This window comes from Uloborus diversus, unplaced genomic scaffold, assembly GCF_026930045.1.
Source record: "Uloborus diversus isolate 005 unplaced genomic scaffold, Udiv.v.3.1 scaffold_214, whole genome shotgun sequence".
In the NCBI taxonomy this organism is placed as follows: Eukaryota; Metazoa; Arthropoda; class Arachnida; order Araneae; family Uloboridae; genus Uloborus; species Uloborus diversus.
This window is the reverse complement of record NW_026558367.1, coordinates 63,308-84,956: the sequence shown is the minus strand read 5'-3', so window position 1 is coordinate 84,956 and position 21,649 is coordinate 63,308.

The following is a 21,649-nucleotide window of genomic DNA, read 5'->3' as shown; positions in this document are numbered from 1 at the left end:
GTTAATTCAATTGTGCAGAAAATAACTTACGCCCTTTCTGAAATAATGGGGTCACTTCCGAAGTTTTAAAAATAACTTTTTCTGAAAGAACATGCTTAAAAATATAGGATTTGACCCTTTTCAAAATAATTTGACAAAGCTTGGTATTTTTTAATAATTATTTTAATCGGTGCGTAGACTCAATTTAATTTTTTACTCTTTTACACATGATATCACAAGTGATGAAAGGCCATTCTCTGATGCTATTAGCACAGAGCGCAATATTTAATTCGTTTCTTTACTCAATGTAGTGGCAACGATAAGATTGATAGCAAGCCTAGAGCGCAATATTTCATTCGCTTCTGATTGATCATAACCTGGAAATGTGGTAGACAGCAAGCGTAAGCATTCAGCGTGACAGTGGATTACGCGCCAAAGTACATCTCTTGTGACATTATGAAGACCACTCCTTGTTTGATAAATCGCGCATTTAAAAACTTAATTAAAAATTAAATGTTGGGAAAATGAAAGTATTTTCCATGTTATTGTTTTTGTTCCTTCTTTCAACTTAAATGACTAGTACTTTTGACTGAAGGAAACAACTCCTTTTTTCAAGTGAATTAAAATAATTTTGTCATAATGCTGATTTTGCGATTGATTCTTTTAAAAAAAAAAATAATTTGAATTTTGACCTTGAATTCAAATTATGTTTTTCGCAATCACGAGTGTGTGTATATGTAGCAAGTCGTTGTGTGTGGGGGGGGGGGGGTATGTGTGTGTAAGCACGTGTGTTTGTCTGTGTGTAGGTATGAGTGTCTGGGTAGTTGTGTGTATGGTGTCTGTATGTATGTGTAGGTGTGTGTATGTATGTGTTTATGTATGTGTGTATAGGTGTATGTATTTGTGTGTGTGTGTGTGGTTGTGTATTAAAAATGAAATGTTGGGAAAATGAAAGTATTTTCAGAGTCCATATTGTTGTTTTTGTTCATTCTTTCAACTAAAATGACTAAAAGTAGTACTTTTGACTGAAGGAAACAACCCCATTGTTTCAAGTGAATTGAAATAATTTTGTCATAATGCTGATTTTGCGATTGGTTCTTTTTGAAAAAAAGAGGGAGGAAGATGAATTTCCCGTTCTAGTTAAGAACAGTCGAGAGTTAAATCTTATGTTTCATTATGACTCGTTGATTGAAATTTGTTTTAATGCGCGCTTATTTATTAAAAGGTACAACAAGGGAAATTCAGCAATGAAAGTGATAAGGTTTTGATGCAGTTTAGTCTTCCAAGAAAGCCTTCTATGAAGAATCGCTCAAGGTAAGTCATTGTTTTCCGAAAATTTTAGCAAAATTTTTTGTTCTTGTAAACAAATTTCTTACATTTAATTCCAATATTGATTTGAAACTGCGATCTTAATTGTTTATTAAGAAATATTATTCTCATAGATACAAACCAATTTTTAAAATATACTATAAATTATAAACTAAGAAATAACAACGTCAAATAGCACAAATTGTAGATTACTACAGACGCGTGTTTCGGCGTTACAAACAACTCCTTTTGAAAAAGGCGTTCCTTGTAACGTGGAAACACGTGGCTTCAATACTCTGCAATTTGTGCTATTTGGCATTGTTATTTCTTATTTTACTTTTTATGCACAAAGGTATTTATTTAACTTACATTATAAATTGGACGCATTGTATATCGTTTGCAAAAGTCCATTATTTCTAGATTTGAGATAGTCAATTTTAACTTGACATCTAATACAGTTTGTGAAGTGATTTTAGTTTTGCTTGAACGTGTTCAACCGATTTGGCGATTGATAAAGCTTGACCACGGAGAAATGGCGCGTGAAATCGAAGCGGAAACGGACCATTTTATTTTGTAATACGTAGGGTCAGAGAAAACGCTCGAGTTTACTGCTTAGTGTTTTCGCCGATTCATATTATAAAAATGAAGTGGTCAGTTTTTGCGTCAAGTTCACCCGCCGTCTCTCCGTAGTCAAGCTTTAGTAGTGGTTAGGTAGGGCAATAATACGGACATGTATGGGTTAAAACTCACAGTTGGTTTCGCAAATGTCTCTCTGATATCTCAGTTAGAAACCAAAAGTCTCGTCAGATATTTTCTTTCCATTATACAACTAGAGATATACGCAATATTTTCATGTATGTTGTCCAAATCAGGGGAGATTTTACACATTGACATGTATTCTGATGTTTTTTAAAACCACTTATACTCATGTTAAAAAATACTTGAAAAATCATATTAGTCTGTTAGGACTTAAAAAAATTTCAAATATAATTGTGTTGTTTTTTATATTTTTTCTACAACTATCGTAGACTGAAATTTTCAACTTTGAATGCTTTACTTTTAAACCGCATTAATTACTATTTCGCAAAATAATTGCCACTATTTTCAAAAAAAATAATAAAATAAAATAAAAATAAAAATGGTTAATATATTTTAAGTTCGCGCTCATTTACTTAATTATTGGTATTATTTTAATTTCTCAACTCAACCCTTAGTTTTTTGCGTTGATGTTAATTGCAAACTTAGAATTGTTATTGGAATTAAGGAATAGTAACGATGCTTGCAATTTCAACAAGAATATCATTTAGAACTAAACAAGCCTATTTTCTCCCATGCCAAAATCAATTTTTAACATTGGATATATTTATTTCATTTAGCATGAGACCAAAGTCATTTCAAATACTTCCATACTGCTACACCAATTTTGCGTAAAGCCATTTTTCCTAGGCAAAAATTATTTGTTTTTTTAAATATTTATTCTTTTCGAGTCGTTTACGTTATACTTCAGTAATTTATCTTATAAATATAGTTGAAAAGCGCATATAATCACGCATTTATTTAGCATAAAGTTGCGTAATCGTAAGAACAATGACGTGCAGCTCAAGCACAGCAAATTTTCTTGTCGATTTTAGGTTTGAAAACTGAATAGGGACAAATGGACATTAAACAAAACCAACAGAATGTTAGAAAGACCAAGGCTCGTTCTTTTTAAGAATGTATTGAAGTTGCTGTTGTATCCATTATAAACTAATTATTTTTTATAGATATTCTCAGTAATAAATGATGTTAAAAATAAAAGCTTTTGCAGCTTTGAGTGAAAAATGATGCGGTTTAAGCTAAAAAGTAGGTTTATCTAAGTTAGATTCTAAACTGCTGCTGGTCTGGAATATTTTTCCCTTAATGCAACAGTTTGACACTTCCATATTTTAAACCTTCTTTCGGTTTCAGAGGAGGGGGGGGGGGTGGGAGGGAATCTGTTAAAATTAATACTTCTTTCTTTGACTTTTTACATTCAGTTTTATTTCGAAGCTGTTTCATATGGATGAATAAAAGTTAATATTGATATCATTTTTTACTCTTTTTGATATTATTGTAGTATTTTAACGGGAGACTTGATAAACGTACTCAACGGAGTAAGACTTCAATGGGACATAGTTTTTTTTTTGCCTGCATACATTTCCAAATATTGTTAAAATATAACCTCGAAATACATCTACTTAACATTTGGCTTCAGTTTTAAAGCATTTCTATTCTTAAAGTAAAATTTCGATTAAAAATAAAAGAAGTTTGAAACAAGGGAGACATGGGAATGACTTTCACAAATATTTAATTTTGTTAAACATTGAAGTTGAAATAACTGCATAGCAAAGTTTATGAAAATAATTGTTGCCAAAAGATTTAGACATTTGTTTGCACTTTTGCCTGACATTAAATTCCGCTGCAATTCTGAGGCCAAATTGTTGTAATATATATGTACGCTGTTCATCTGGAACTAAACGAGCCTATTTTTCCATATGTGACTATCATATTTATAACAACAGCCTTATCTCTCGATTGATTGTCTTAGGTTCCAAGTTATTTCAAATGACTTTTTAAGGGAAGGAAAAAGGAAAAAAATCACTTAAAAGAAAACTATTTAATATAAAATGTTACCACAGTCATAATCTCAAACTCTTAATCATCATACATTAATAAAGGCTAACTATTACTCCTACCGAATAGGAGCAGTTTAAATTCAAACATCCTCCCCCCTATATTTAGTGGGAAGAGGTAGGAAAAAACAAACTCTAAAAGTGAATTTCAAAAATAAATAAATAAATTAAATTAAATAAAACGAAACGAAAAAACAATCCTATTTCCTACTTAAATAAGTAAGAATATCAATGTACAAATAATGCGTGTTTAATGCAATACAAAGGAGTCTTAATTTCAAGAAGTATTGAAAGTTAAGTTCTTGAACACCTAAGCCCCTAAAGATCAATTACATATTTTAATCGTCGCCAAAATGTAAAAAAAAAGATTAAAACTTCAGCTTAATTCTAAAAGAAAGTTTGTATTTGCGTTTTTAAAAAACGTTTAAAACTTTTCATCATGCCGCTTTTCTATTCCTTCAGTATCACGTAGCTATATTCTCATGCGCTATATAGATATAATGACACGTGCCACACTTAAATATGCACAAAAGACTTATTTTTCAGCAAAATTTGTAGCTCGTTTGTACATCTCACACATATATTGACGCATTTCAAATTTTTGAATTTAAGCACACAAGTTAATCACACATTAATAATTCTACCTAACCAAAATGTATATCTGCATACATAACTTCTCATGCATGAAAATCTTGTATGTATCTCTGGTTGCTGCTATCAATTGCGAGTTCTGCTGAAAGAGTACTGAAGCAGCCTGACAGTTAGAAAGTGAAGTATTCTAGCGGAAAAAACTGATTTTTGCCAGTTCAAAGCTGCTTTGCAGCAATGGGATTCGGAGTGACTCTGGCTATGTGATCTGTGGTGCTTGCAAGAGAGTTAGAGGTTACAAGACGGGGTTCCTAAGGACAGAAATGCAGCCGTCGGATTGACTTTCGAGGGGTGTTGGTTCGAGTGGAAAATGGCTATGTCGTGGGGGGGGGGGGGAGGGTTTCCGGAGGATACCTTTCAAAGTGGATGAAAGTTCATGTTATTTGAGGGAAACTGATCATTCAAAAACTAGATGATGCTGAAAATGGAGGGGTGCGATTAGGGGCACTCCGAACCTTAATTTCTGGGATGAGGAAAGTTTAAAGTTTGCAGAATGAAACTTCTAATGTTACCGAATGATAAAATATTAGCGTACACATAGATACCTGCCTCTAATAAAAGATATAAATTATTAAATGCAATTTTTGTAAATAAAAGCATTAACAAATGTAATTTTTTCAATGCTGCCCCCAAATTTGCCTCGTTATCCAGCAAATTTTGCTGAATAATAAATGACAATGACTTCCTATCATACTTAAAATACACCGCCAGCTCAGTTATTCCATCAATATTTAAAGTATTTCTGCCTTAGCCCTGGCTTTACTACACAATACCATGCTTTGCCATCAATCTTTGAGTTGAACCGCACCATTGCTGCGGTTGCTCATCTGGTTTGCTAATTCTGCATTAGCTACCAGTTTGTTTGGCTCTCTTGGCTCCCTTAAGAGATTTTTCACCTCCAGCTCATGTGATTCCTATTCCGGAGCTGATGAGTGCTAAAAAGCACGAAACTGCAGTCCTCGGATAGAATAACTGAGCTGGCGGTGTATTTTAAGTATTTCTGCCTTAGCCCTGGCTTTAGAGCTGGTAACTTACTACAAAAAAACTTCCTATCATGACGGAGGATGTGTGAGAAGGGTCATTTAAGCCACAATAAGGTTAGGAAAGGAAGGTTTAATATAGCCGATTCAGTCTGTGTAGCAAAAGTAATGTAGGTACTTAACTATTGAAAGCAAAAAGGAATAACATGTTACTGGCGAGTTCATATGAAGCAGTAGTAAAAATACGGCTATCTCGCCCTCTTCTACAATCACTGCAACCTTATTCTAAACAAAATTGCCGTTCAAGTAAGAACATAATTATTTCAATTCACTCGATTGCGGTATAAATCCTTTAAATATTTTAATAACAGTAGAAGTTGCATGATTAAGTATTGAAATGCTGTCGCACCCCGCCCTTTGTGAAAGTCCGTTGTAAGCGACCAAGATTGCATGTAGTATCAAGTCCCCCTTCTAATAAGTGCATCATGTAGTTTTTGAATGATCTGTAAAGATTTCAGACCGAAATCTCCATCATGACTTGTCACAATGTCAGTGATGCTTTTTTGGGTCATTCCACGGAACATGTTCATTTTTTCCCGCACGTGATACCTTATATATTTCATTAAAAATAATAGTTTTGAATTATTAATGAACAATGTTTTTCTGCTTAACAAACTACGGACTTGTGTGCGATTTCTTGAGCGAGCAATTTCGTCGGTACCCTTTAAAATTATTACTTTTTAATGAGATGCATGATCCGTCACGTGCGAACAAAGGGTTGACCTTTTCGTGGAAGGGCCTTTTTCCAGTTGGAGAGGAAAGACTGAAACCTGCTTTACACAGAGACGGATACAGGGGAGGGTTTTGGGGGCGATCACCCCTCCTTTGAGAGAGACTCCACCGGTAATTTTTCGAAAATGAAGTTCAAAAAACGCAAATTTAGACGAATTTCATTGATTTTGGGAAAAGGGGGGTTTGAGACCCTATGTCGGAACTGTTTCGGAATTAAAGCCCAATACTTTTAAATCAGTATACATAGTAAAATGTAAATAATAAAAAAATCAATTGCCCCTCCCTTAAAATTTCTGGATCCGTCCTTGGCTTTACAGGCTGTAGTCCTTACTGAATGGTAGCTATGAAATGGTTGAAGCATGTTCGTTGCTTTGACTTGATTTCAGTTCACATTTCTGCGGTTGCATACTGAATATAAGCATCTGCTTTAATACAAAGCGTTAATAAGTAGTATAGTGTCTCTGATAAGTTAAAGTTTAGTCTTGTTTACCTCTTTTTATGAAGTTCAGTAAAAAAAGAATGTGTTATTGGGCGGGTTTGAGTTGCAGTCCTTCTGAAAAACTGCTGGAAAAGTCACCCTTCTCAACACAGCGTCAACTAGCCTTTCAAACCTTCAAATGAAGTAAACATTGCCACGGTCAAGTCTATACTTATCTGAGTCACATTGTAGGTAATTAATAGTTACGTGTGAAAAAAGAAATTCATTTACAAACACAATATTGATCAAAGGGATACATTTTTATGTGTACAAACCGTTGAATTGAAATAAAGTACATTAGTGTAACTTACGAAGCTTACATTTCGAAAGTCGCCTGTCTTTTAATTTAAGACAGAAAGTTTTAAAAAATATTAGTACGGCATATTTCGGTTTTGGAGCAATATTTTGGTGAAATTAAATATTTGAAAAAAAGTGTGAGCCCCCCCCCCCTGTGAAGATAAACCCGTGAAGGTTGCAATGGTGCCATCGATTCAAAAACTATGAACAAACCAGCATCGATTAATCGGATGAAGTCATTCTCTAAAGATGGGTTTGAACATAATTTATACGCATCACTTTTATTTACGCGCATTTGTGAAATTCTGTGTTAAACCGAAGAAAAAAAAACTCCAGGAAATTAACAAGACTTTCTTCGTGAGTAAAACAGTTTCTATTCGTTAGTCGTTTCTATTCGTTATTCGTTTTGTCAGCTTATTCTTAGCTGACAAAAAATGCTGATTAAAACTGATTTAAAGCTTGAGTTAGATGTGCTACATGTGCCAAAAATTTTAAGCTTGATGCGTGATCAGCTCTCTGTCTGAAGAAAAAGTATATTTCAAATCAAATAACGGGTAGCGCCAAATTTTGATGAAAACTGAGAAAACTTACGTGCAAAATCCCGAATTAGGTTGCTTAACCCGGCGTAACTCAATTTTATTCGGCTGTAATTGCCAAAGTGAAAACATAAATTCATGTAAATAAATAATTGGTGGTTATTACTCTCTTAATATTCGTAATTTCTATGTGTAATACGAATGAGAGATAATTCTGATACGCGCAGGAACTTTTCTAATCTATATTTTCAAAAAAAGCCGTACGAAGCATAAAATTTGCGATCAATGTTTTTTAAATTAAGAAATATAAGATCGTGTTAATTCAGAGCTTCTCATATGTGAAATAATTTCTTGTTTCAGAAACACTTTTTTGAAAATATATTATTTACAAAACGCGTCAGTCTAATGCTCTCATGTTATTTTGCTTTATCATTCAAATCAAATATTTTATCAAACATACTCCATTTAAATGTCTTAGGTTTGAGAAAAAAGGTTAGGAGAAGAAAAAAATGCTGAAAATGATTTATGCAAGTAACATAAATATCTGAAGTATAAATTTCTGTAAATATGGTTTTTGTGCAGTGTGAGATTCATTACAGAGAAGTCATCGACTTATTTTTATACGTTTTCATTTGTTACTTTTCCAAAATCGGTTCTTTTGACTGAGAGCCAGGCATTTTATTTTTATTTGTTTATTGCGCCACGTATCCCACTTTTTATTATTTGAGGGGGAAAATCTCCCTTCTAGCTTTAAGCTTGCAACTTTTGCGAATTGCGATTTTTTTTTTTTTTTTTTGTGAACGGTGTTTTTACTCTACATAATTTTGTTCCTTTTTGTGTGTGTGTTTGCTTAAGGCATCGCATAAAATATGAGATTTGGGTCTTATTAAATCCGTGGCTGTTTTTTTTTGTCTAAGCATAAAATAATAGGCACTAGCCGTGTCTGTAATTATACGTTCTACAAGGAGTTTTGTGTTAAACGTACTCGACAACTGCACAACTATAAATGTTTTTCAAATCTTTATTTTCAAAAACCCTAAAAAAGTGTTCTTAAAATTTAGACTATTAGAATTTTGAAACATTTATGATCCATATTTTTGCTTTCCAATCGCGTACAATGCATGGCAACAAGTTACAAAAGGCACTATAATGCTCTCATAAATTCATGGAAAATTTTCCAAACCAAACACTATGTAAGTCTTGTTTCTTTTAATATGGATCACCAGAAATTTACATTCAAAAGCATAGTTTCATTAGTTAGCCCTTTAAAATAAATTTTCAGTCGAAGATAGTAAGATTTTATTTATTTAAAGCGCAAGCGACCTTGGGGAACAATGTTTATTCTTGACATTAAAAAAAAAAAAACTCTTAAAAAAAAGTTTTATTGCTTCTCTAGTCGCTGTTAAAGATAAAGGTTAAGTAAGACAAAAGGAATACTTTGCTTTAGGGACTAAATGCGACTCTGTCGTCACAAGGAAGATCTTTTGAGTGTGTTTATTAAAAATTGTGTGAGAATATTACTGTTTCAATTTCGGCACTATAATTACAAGTGTTCCAAATGTTGGCAATCTTTAAATCTCTTTAAATCAAGTAGAATTAAAAACTGAAACTGTCACTGAAATCAAAATTGTCGAGTTGTGAGGTGTACTAGTTTTAATACGCCATAATTTTTGTGAAGGTCTCAAATTAAAAAAAAACCTGTAAATCTTTTCCCATGTTACTGATTAGGTGAAAATGTATTCATTTTTTGTCCTAATGCATAATCAATTTAAAATGTCGGTCAATTTTTTAAATTTAGTGATTTAGTATGAAACTGAATTGATCTTTTTGGATGTTGAAGCGGTTATAGAGCAACTTTTTAAAGTTCATTGGTATCTTTTTTGGCTGATGTACTGCGTACATCGCAACATTTAGCACATTTTTTACGGTATAGTCATAAATGTTTCGAAAGACTCTTTCCTTCAGGAAAACAATAAATATAACGGCTGAGGGACACGCCAACAACTTAAGACCAATAGTAAGATTCCGATCTCTCTTATTGTAAGCAAGATAGAAACCGGCAGAAAACCGGCAGTTGAAAAAGGTGATTATGGGCAAGAGACGAAGGTAGGTCTTCCACCTGCCTCTAGAGATCTCTCTTAGTAAGATCTGTATGCATCTGGCTTTTTTTTTTCTTTTTAAATCTCCATCGCAATGAAAAGAAAATTTCTCCCTGTAACTAAATTTGAACGACACTACATTGCTGAAAAATCACTTTGCTGAAAGATAAATTATGCATTTAGTTAGCCAAATGGTCACCTAAATAGCTTAGCTGTAAGCTTTAGTTAGCTATTGTACTGAGTACACCACAGTATTTACGGAATATTTTACAGTCTAGAAATAAATACTTTGAATGACTAGTTCTTTTAAACGAGTAATAAATTGAATTTCTGAGGTCCGTGCCAATAACTTAAGACAAATCTTAAGATTCTCGCGTGTTTCATTGTGAGCAAGATAGAAACCGGCGGTAAAGTTGAAAGAGCTCTGGATTCTTGATCTAAATCACGATGAAATTAAATTTCCTTCGTTTAACTAAATTTAAACGAAACAAGATCGTTGAAAAATCGCTTCGATAAAAGGTATATCCGGCATTTAGTTAGCCAAATGGTCATGCAATTGTAGTCGGAAACGTTCCCAAGCGTTATTTTCATGTTCAGAGTGGTTTGACTCTTGTACACTTAACTTCGATTTATGTGAAGATACAGAAGTCAATTTCATGGTGTTCGAGGTAAATTTTAGCGTGTGAACTCTTTAACACTTGTACCTCATTTGTTTCGGTTTTCATGGTTTTTGCTTTTTTATTGGTTAGCGATTTCTCAATAAAATGCAGCAGAGAACACATTGGTTTTCGTCATTCCATACCGTGTAGAATGCTCAATTGTTGTGAAAATCTTCAGTACCGTAAGGCTTGTGGAATTATGAAAATGGCTTAAAATACACCGCCAGCTCAGTTATTCCATCCGAGGACTGCAGTTTCGTGCTTTTAAAAAGCACGAAGTCCTCGGATGGAATAATGAGCTGGCGGTGTATTTTATGTATTTCTGCCTTAGCCCTGGCTTTGGGCGGTAACTTACAAAAAATTATGAAAATGTCTGTTTTTGTATTGTAGTGGTTGAAGTCAGAAAATTAATTTCGTTTCTAACTGATCGGATAAAGTAAATCATTTTTTACTGCAGTACACGAGAAAACATCGTTTTCCCCAGATCTTTTTGTTAATTGTCTGAAAGCTTTGAAATTCTAAACTAGAGTTAAACACAAAGGGAAACTAACTTTTACTAGTGGAAATATTCCATAAGATAAAAATTTTTCATACAAAGTTAATGTACTAAAACTCGCACGTAGCGGATTTATTTAACTCAACAGAAGTGATTCACTATGCTAACTAAAAACTGCAAAACCATGAAACACGAAAGTGAAATTAGTAGTTAAAAACGCACATGCGAATTTGGAAACTAATTGTTAATCTCGGGCGGTACATTATACAGTAAACGATGAATTTTGTAACAGTGACAGCATAGATGGGTATGGCGTAAAATTTAAACGCAGAGCGGATTCATTCTGTTTGTGAACTTATTTGCATAAATTGCTTTCAAAATACATTATAAAATACTTTGCGTAGAAGTTTTCCTTTTTTCTTAAATAGTAAGCTAGGAAAAAAAAAGTACGGTAATGTCGTCTTCAGTGTAAGAGGTATCGTAATTCAAGTTTTGAGGTGCATTTTCTTTGCGCTTTCTCTCAGAGCGATACGGTTCCTTACTAAAAGCTTCAGAATTTCTTGTTGAATGAAAGCTTTTGCGACTTTGAGCTATCTAACAAGATTAGCGTTCAATCTCAGCATTTAAAACCTGGTGGGGGTCTGCCGATTTCCTCAATTGGTAGATGCACAAAGGAAGCAGTAACTACTAACTGTAACTGTGTTCATTCCAGTCAGCTAGAAGAAATCGGTTTAATCAGAACTATTTCACTTTATATTCGATGTCTGAGGTTTGATTTATCTTCTGCTTCTTTTTTCACATCTTAGAGTATAGATACGCGGCAGATTGCAGAATGGTTTTTATATTAAAACTAAATACAGACAGGGTTAGAAATAAGAATTTAAATCTAAGCGTCATAATGGCGCCTAGCATACGTTCCTATTAGTTAAAATAAGCAACATAAATGTCGGTCGTTTTCAGGGCATTACACATGTTATCCGAAAAAAAATCAATAGAAATACACTGTAAATAGCATATTTAAAAAGGATCTGCAAAGTGCAAAAATAGATTTCTTGAAGTTAAAAAATGGATGGTTGCATTTTAAAATTACTTCTACAAATTCGTCCTTAGGATCCATTATCTGTCTTAAGCACAATGAGTCTGTGAAGAAGTTTCAATTTGAAATGACATTTTTGGCCTAAAAATTTGGCCCCTTGGGTTGGAAACCTAGGCGTCAAATCAAATTGTTTACTTGCAAAAAGCTACCCTTTCGGAACAGTGACTACTATAGCACGTAACGTAAAAAATTGACTGCTATTGCGTAAGATTCAACCTGAATGTAAATATGGGTATTGACAGTGGTGTTCCCATTGGGTATACTCCATATACACCGTATACTCTCAAACTTGTTTTTAGACATATAGCGTATTCTCTCAAGCTCCGAAAATTTTTCATATTATGACAGATTACGTATATGATCGCATACACATATTGTGCATAGTGGATTACTAAGAGTATAACCTCAGAAAAATTGATCGGAAATCACTGGTTGACAAATTTTACTTGGCTCATCAACGTTTCTTTCAAGTTTTTTGCTTTTTCAATGAACTTCGGCTGTAATAATAACAAATTATCCTAATTATACCTGCCTCTTACAGAATACTATCTGTCGTTCTTTAGTTAGAATTCCAGGTAAACTAGTGAATAAGATGCGTACAATTTCCGCTCCTATTCTCAGTTCGATAATTTTCTCAGAATGTTCAGTCTATTAGAAAATTCCAATCAATTATGTTTGAACTTAAAGGTCACTAGCTGCACCACCGTTCGATTTTCCCATCGTTGTGACGAGGGGAAAGGCCCGACTAACTGAAAGTGAGGCCCTAGGCCCACAATAATCTAAAGGCCCCCTGAAGCTCTATAGTGGAGTGCAGTGGTTGATTTACAGCTTTGGTGCGCATTTGATTGCCTTTTTGGGGGCCTCTTTGTCTATTTCAGAACTATGTGTAAATCATTTGTCATGTGTATTTATGAATCCCCTTCGCGGACCCTTATAATTGTGATACGCAAATTCGTTACTGGCAGAATGAATAAAAATATCCCTATCAGGAAATTTTTACAATCAAGTCATAATATTCGATTATTATTTAAAAGAAATCGAAGGAAGATCGGGTCTTAGGCCCAGCCCTTGTCGGCCTGCGGTGTAATCACGCCCTTACAGGGGGGGCAAGTGCGTTTGGCAAGCTTTGTCATTTGAGCATACACAAGAAAAAATCTACTTTACTTTATGACAAAAGTTAACGTTTTTTAAGTCCTAGTTTATCAGGGAGTATTATGCGTGATTACTTTTTCCCTTTTACAACGGTTTGTTTGGCAGAGTTTAGGCAGCTAAACCTGAGTAAAATCAACAGGAACACATTAAATACACTTTCAGATTTTAAAATGTGAATGGAATCGTAAGTATTTTAGCGCAATAAAAGTCGGGTACTAGGCACATTGCGTGCATGGAAACATTATTCAGGACGTTTACTAATTTTCCTTGTTTTCTAAACACTTTCGTCTTAAGGGAAACATTTATAATACTTATTTAATTCATTTATTATTCATTACATTGAAAATTTATTGCCTGTTATTTTAATCCCATTCACGATTACGTATTTTTAAGGTAATGATTTCTATAAAACCTTGCTTCGATTTCGATTACCTTTTTTCTTAGTATGTACGATTAATTTCTTTCAACTTAAATAACCATTTAAGTCACTCCTGAATCAGTTTTATAACTAATTTCTGTATTTTTAAAATTTTTTCGTGATGTCCGTGCGCCATGACGCGTGTACCTACTAACCTAAGTATTTGAAGATTTGCTTGGTGATTTTCAGATTCAAACCTTTTTTGCAATTTCAAGATTTTCACTTCCTGAGACATTTCTCATCAGTGGAAAAAGTGCTGGAAAAGTCGAATGTTTACTTTGATACTTCTATTAATTATTTATAGCAGTTTATATCGATAGTTTAAAAGTTTTACGTAAAACGTTGACTGGGAAAATGTACTCCTTTTCATAGTAGAGAAATTGTAACATCTGTTATAAATTGTGCTTTTTTTACTTTGTTTTCCTTTATTTTATTTTTATTTATTTATTGAAAAAAAACTTATGGTATTAGCAAAAAGTTTCTGAACTTGAAATTATGCATTGCAGTTTTGATTTTTCCATGTCTTGAAAGCTGAGGGGGAAAAGAACGAATGAAAAGGGAAAAAAGGGGGGGGGGAGGGAGAAATACAAAAAAAAAAAAAAAAGTCAAGTAAATTAAATCAATTTGCTAAATCAATGAAACTGAAATATAATGTATTATCGAGGATGCCTGTCTCTCTTGTGCAAGCGTGAGATAGATTATTAATACTGCCGCGGAAACGTAAAGCGCAGTATCTGCAGAAATGAGTTTTGTGATATTTGAATTAATGCGTTTTGCATTCTCTACTAACAATAGGGAAATGTTGGAGTTTTCACGTTATTTATCTGTCTTTATTTTCTACGGAAGTCGAATAAGCAAGCTTGCACAATAAAGCTGAAGTACAATAGATGACAAAAATGCGAAAATGCAAAAAAAAAAAAAAAAAAACATAAAAAAAAATATATATATAAATCAAATAAAAAAAAATTAAAATTAAAAAAATTTGCAGATACTGCCTTTTACGTTCCCATAGTTGTATACACTCTAGTATTGATGTGGAGATTTTGAGTGAGCTCGAAATGTTATGAGATTATATATTTTGTTTAACGAAACCACACAGAAGACATATTCGATAAATTTTTATCCTCGTACTTTGCGTTTGTGTCAAAAAAAAAAAAAAAAAAAGTCAAACAAACAAAAACCGCGGTGTTTTTTCCAGGAACTCGTTTTATATTACAAATTGTTAGGAATTAACTCGTTTTTCTCAAGCATCCACAATAAAATATTGTTCAAAGGGAACAAGATAAAAATCCTTTTTTTAACGATGATTTGTTTTCTAACCTCAAGAACTGATTTTTAAAGCTACATTTTCTGTCTGAAACGAGTTTTCCCAAAGAACACGCTTTACACTAGTTATAGAGCCATCAGACTGTAGTTCAAATAATTAGTTTTGTAAATGTGGTATGAATTATGATGTACTACGTGCAAAGCACATGTTTGTTATGCTTCTTACTTACCATGTGTAAATTGCCCATACATATTATAGCCTGCGCAGAGCATTATATACATTACATCGATTGTTTGACTTAAATTAAATTATCCTTGTTTAATGCATTGTATTAGTTTTGCACTTATTACAACTGTCATTGACTTGTGTACCAGTAAGTCGACCATCTGGGGAGAAGTGACCAGTTGCATCTGGTCAGGGATCCCCAGACGACTTCAAAAAAAAAAAAAAAAAAAAAACTGGACACAAGTTCAGGTCTTCCATATTAGTTATGATCTTAAGGGAATCATATTTAATACTTACACCTTATTTTTATGAGATGAAGTTCATATCATTGATAGCAAATAAAAAACTAAAAATAAAGAAACACGAATTATAATAGTGTAAGAATTAATGCTAAATCTAGATTAATTAAATCTAAAATTAAATCTAATTTGCTTAAGATTTCAGGGAAGCAAATCTTCTGTTCCTAAAAAAATTAAAAATTCAAATTTTGTTTCTTTCTCTCGACGACAGCTTTTTCAAAATTTCTAAGTATTCAAAATTTGTAGGGCAGTATTATATATATGTATATTTTTGTTGCAGGTACTGCTATTGAAATGGAGTTATTTATAATTCTTTTTCAATAAGGGCGTAGTTGACCTTGTTGTTTCTCTTTAATTCTCCTCCATTAAGTCATGCGTTTTAAGTATCTTTAGCTGTCCGAAAGAGCAAGACACATTTTTGTTTAAAATTTCATGGCTTATTAAGATTTAGGTTTGAATAGCTATTTTTGTTGTTTGGAAAGGAAAAAAAAATATTTTAAAATTGGTATGTTTTTATATTCACTTAAAGTTAAACTTAATTAAAACGAAATAAATAATAAAATAAAAAAAGTAGGTAAACTATAAAACATAAGTGTGTACTTTTTCATTTATACTTTATTGTTGCGTTTTCCTGCTACTTTTTACAATAATTCTATTTTTGATTTGGAATGTTTTAATAGACTTGAAGTTTTATAGTACTATACATTTTCTTTGTTGTAAATACATAGAAAAATTCATACTGTCTGAATTTTTCTACTATGTTCTTCGCGTTTTTGTTTAACAAAGAAAAGAAAACTAGACACGATGTTCTGGCGGGAGCTTGTTTTATATTCTAAATTCGTAGGAATGATCATCCTTTTTACAAGTAAGCAAATAAAACATTGTTTAAAAGGTACGAAAAAAACCTCTTAACAATGTATTTTTGAGAACCTTTTTAAATAATTTTTAAATCTACATTTTTATATCACAGGGCTTCCCTAAAGAACACTCATTAAAAACCTAAATCTGTCAAGTCATTGATCGCATTAGTTTAAAACTGCGGCATAAATATTTCATGTGCTATGTATTATGTTCTATTTGTCACTTATAACGTCTACAATTTGCATGGGATTTATTATTATAGCAATGATTGTTCGTATAGTAGATTGTACCGTATAGTTTATTGAATTGTATCAGTTTTCATCTAATTAACGCTGTCAATAGCTTGTGTGTTTACTAGTCGACCATCTGGGGCGAAGAGACCTGTTGCAACTGGTCTGGGACCCCCAGACGACTTAAAAAAACAAAAAGAAAAAACCACACAAGTATTGACTTATGTAAATTATCTTGTGATTTATTATATATATAGCTTATATGAAAAATGTTTTGCGTAAAATTTCGTCTCACCTGAATTTTTGCATAAATTTCTGTGTTACGAACAGGGCATATATCGTATCTAAGAGCTATTGAGAAGACAAAAGGTGAATGTCTTTGGCAAAAAAAAAAAAAAAAAAAAAAAAAAACCCTTAATTTGTATTTTAACTTTTGTTAGTATAGTACTGTTTGAGAATCGTGCAAGAAATGAAAAATCTATTTTGCTGTTAAAGTTAGCATGTAAGAAATTTACTATTTGACAGCATGTCCTTTGGAGACAGTTTCCTGATAATCTCCTTGACTGGTAGAATTAAACATATAGCCTGGTGAAAAACAAATCACTTATATTTCAAGGAAGTTGAGCTTTAAAATACAATGTCAGTGAGCAGTAACTGCATAAAACTTCCGAATTACAGTACAATCTTGAAGTTTTCCACTATGAAGTATCCTACTAACTGATCAGAGACGCAACAAGATTTGTTGTCTCATGAAACTTCAATCTCTACATCTTGTTTTAGTAGACGGAATTTTTGCATTATACAAATTTCTGAGCTATTGGTGATGGCTGAGAAATACAACTGGCTGTAAGGCAATTCATTAGTTCAGAAAATTTCCTTTTGAATCGAGACGTAGAACTTTTAATTGCAACATTTCACCCAAAAATAAAGCTCGTTGATTGTCAAATTATTAGGTTAAAGAGCTTAATTAGTTGTGTGCTTATATTATCATTTATGAAGTTTGACTCTGTTCGAAGCCCAGCTTCACAAGTTTATAGCTCATAATACGTAAATTGCCTGCACATAACATAGAGTAGTACTGTATGAAGTATTATAAACATTGTTTAGAATATGTTTGAATGTATTTTAGTCATTCGTACCAGTTTAAGCATGTTCTGACGGTGTATTTTATGTATTTCTGCCTTAGCCCTGGCTATGGGGCGGTAACTTACTGAACATGTTAAAGCTGTTCTGACTTGTGCGTCAAATAGTCGACTATCTGTGGAGAAGAGGCCAGTTGCATCTGGCCAGGGACCCTCGGACGACTTTATGAAGAAAAAGAAAAAAAAATGGACGCACAAGTACAGAATTTTACTGTGAATCGTTATCTTAAATAAAACGTATTTAACGTTTAAACTTTAACATCATAAAGCTTATGTTACTGTCATTGCTGTTAGAAATTGACGGCTCTTAATTACAGGCCTTGTGATTTGATAGCCTGAATTGGATGATATTACTTAACTATTGTATTTTCACTTAACTGAATGAGTATCTATGAAGACAACTATTATGTTTAAGAAAATGATCCCTAAATTTTGAAGCTATTTGAAGATATTGATGCTCTCAGGTCACGAACTCGATTGCACCGTTTGCTTACAACATGAAGTGGTTTGAAACATATGCTTTATTTCGCTGTGTCTATTAACTGAGTACCACAATTCCAAGAAATAGATTTAGCTTCTAGATATTTTGATCCCTTTGATCCCTTGAAAGTTAAAACATAGATTGCTTGGCAGTCCAGTTGTCATTTAAACTGTTTTATCAAACTGATAACAAACTGGAGCAGCAAAAGACGACGTGGAAACGATTCCTGACGAACTTATATTACTCCTTCACAATTAGATCTCTCATCTGCATCAGAGACTCAAAACATCATTGAATTCTTGTGTCAACTAAATCAATCTTCTGTGTTTCTGACTTGGGGATTCCACCATTTCTGGAACCTGTTGCATCTTTGTGACTCATAATTTCTCAACCCCTTGCATACTTTTATTAAACAGCCTGACAAATAAAGATTGCTGTTCACTATCACTGCACAATCAAGCTTTAGTATGTAAACGTTGCCACTCATTTGTCACAATTTTGTGTTGTGTGAACAGCTAAAATCAGAAAATATAGATTACGTTCTCTAAAATGTCAGCCTCAACGCTGCTTCAATGTCGTATGTTTAACAACTGTTTTAAATTTTTCGTTCCAAAAATTGTTTTTTTAAAACAGCAATTCGTCCGAACTTGATTTCGAGTACAGAATGCTATCCGTTGAAGCAATTTGAAGTATCTGTAAAACCAGTGCCCATTGCATAAGCACATTTCACTAAAGAAAACTTAGTATAGCAAACCCAGTATAAACTAAAACGTATTGTACTCCAAATAAAAACCTTGTGCTGTTTTCTTTATCAAAGACTTTAAAAAATAATAAAAGCAAATGCTGTCTAGATGCAAAACACGCTATACAGCGTATTTAACATACTTTGTTTACAATGTTTAAAGATTCTAGACCTATGGGTTATTGTTAATAGAAATACTTTTAACAGTTCAGTTTATCTCTTGTTGATAGCTAATTTCTATATGTTGACATTAATTGAACCGATGAGGCCAGGGTCTGATTACTGAATAGGCCGCCGAGGCCTAGGAACCCCGTTTTTAGGGGCCCGCCCCAAAATAACTAAAATCATTTTAGCTAATTGCTAAAACTAATTAATTTTTGACCATCATGGAGCCCTGAAAAAGAGGTTTGGACTAGGGCCTCCCAATACGTTAATCAGGCCCTGGATGAGTCCGAAAGTCAGTCATCTCTCTTGCTAAAGTCCAGGAGATGACTGGATTTCGGACTCATCGAATCGATTGAATGTTTCTTCTTCTAAAATGTCTAAATATGGTTATAACAAAAAGCATTGTACTAATGCTTTCATGTATTTTGTTTGCTATGTCTCTTAGTGGTGGGTTATTATTACTACTACAAAACGGCAATGCATAATTGTTAGTCTATCATTTAATTATTATTATTATTATTTTTTTTTTTTTTTTGGATTCTTTTAAAATATTTTTTTGGTAAAAATGTATTATAACTTACTGAAAATCAAAGTAAAAACAGTATATAGTAGAGTTTTTTTTTCAAAACTCTTTTCAAAAAATACTGAAAAATTTAACTAAAACCAAAATTGAATGCGAAAAATAAATTTTTTAACTATGTTTTAATTTAAATATTTGAATAACTTTTATATTCTGTACATTTTCCCGGCTACGTACATTTAAGAAATTTTAATGCTTTGTATATATCGTTTTTCTGTTTGAACGCAATTTTTTACTTATTAATTGCATAATTTTCAGTAAAAGAATTAAACGGAACATTGACTTTTTCAGAGATTGTTATATATCACCCACTCCCTTTTCACAGATGAGACATTTTTTAGCACATATATTTGCTCTTTATTCCCAGAATTTAAATGTTTGGCTTTTAATTGTGATATACTTGAATTTTAAAAACCATTGTGTGTCATAAGAGGAAAGTATTAACATTTCTAAAACGTCTGTATTTAAGACATGTATGTGTTGCAAGGATGGCTTTACGGTCACACTCGCAACGCGTGCACATGACACACAGTGGTCATTATATTCAAACAAACACTAATCAAAAAAGCCGAACTTTTAAAGTTCCTTCAATAAAGAGCAATCAGATGCGTAAAAGTGTCGCACCCGTGAAAATAGATTGAGTGATACAGGTATCGAGTATCGATTAAACGGTTTGAGTCAAGTCTCTATTAAATTCAAAATCATGTCTTCGTTTGCAGATCTTTCAAAACAAAATCTGCTTTTTATACAACTACTAACTACGCAATCGTCAATGGGATTTAAATATCTGTCAAAATCTGTTTCTGAAACGAATACTTGACATAGAATGAAAATTTTTTGTTTTACTCCATTACTTTTATTTTACAAAACCCAATGTTGAATACTTAAGCTAAAATTCAAAATTTTGTCTGGAACTGTACTTGGATAATAGGATTTTGCTTACAGCGATCTTAATTGAATAGCATTTTGCAGCTTTGCAAGTGTTTTAACACTATTTTCGTGCGAAATTACAGAAACGAATCCACGCTTCACATTCTGTCATGAGCAACTGTTTTCTCATGCTCTGTTTATTCTCCGTTTTTTTTAATAGTTTTATTTCTCGATTCCTTTGTTGTTTTATTAGCATATGTTTTTCATTTTTATTCATATTGGGAAGCGCAAAAGACAAAGTTAAAATGCTTGTTAAAAGTTTGACATTTTTTTTTATGTTTTAATTGCTCGTGGATTGATAATTTCGTTCATTGCCAGTATCTGTACTGACTGCAAGTAGTCTGTAAAAGGGAGAAAGCAATCATTTTCATATTTCAGTCCGCTTCTAAGGATACCCACGCTTATTGTAAAGGTAATCGCAAAAGCTGGTCCTGACTATGTGAGTTTAATAACCATCGAGCCATTTTAGGTACAGAAGTATAGAAGATGTTGCATCTATGACCTAAACATCTTCACCAATAAATGTTAACTTCTTTAAATACGAAATTTTTATATTCAAATTTCGTTTTATATTTGAAAATATTAGCATCAATTAGCTTATTTAAATGATTCGTCTGGTTGAGCCAAGAAATTGCATCTTAAAAATGCAAGTCTTGAGACATGCTTACAGGTGTTAAACGTTTTACGAAAGATTTTCAAATGTCAAAACAGCGGTTTCGTAACATTTCAATGAAAGAATGCTGAAAAAAGAAACCAAACGTAGTGAGCTTCTTTTCCCCGTCCCTCCAAATGTTTCTCTGTTCAATGGTTTTAATTCGTGAAGCATCTGTGTCCGTTTACGGTAATGAAACACATTGCGTAATGAGTTTTGTCAGTGAACAGGAAAATGGGAGATGTAACACATTTGGCTGCATGCGCTTCAAAATTTCTTTCTTAAAGTGAGACATTCTATTAACAGCATATTCAGCAGCCCTTGACTAAAACTTATTGCTTACTAATTCCGTGTCTTGTGTTAGTTGAATCAAACAAAAATACATAAGTGACGACCAGCAAGGGACTCTGGGTTCAGTTAGAGTAGTCCCAGGAAGTGTATCAATTCTCGAAGAAGATTAATAGCCCTCTTGAAACTATTCACCCC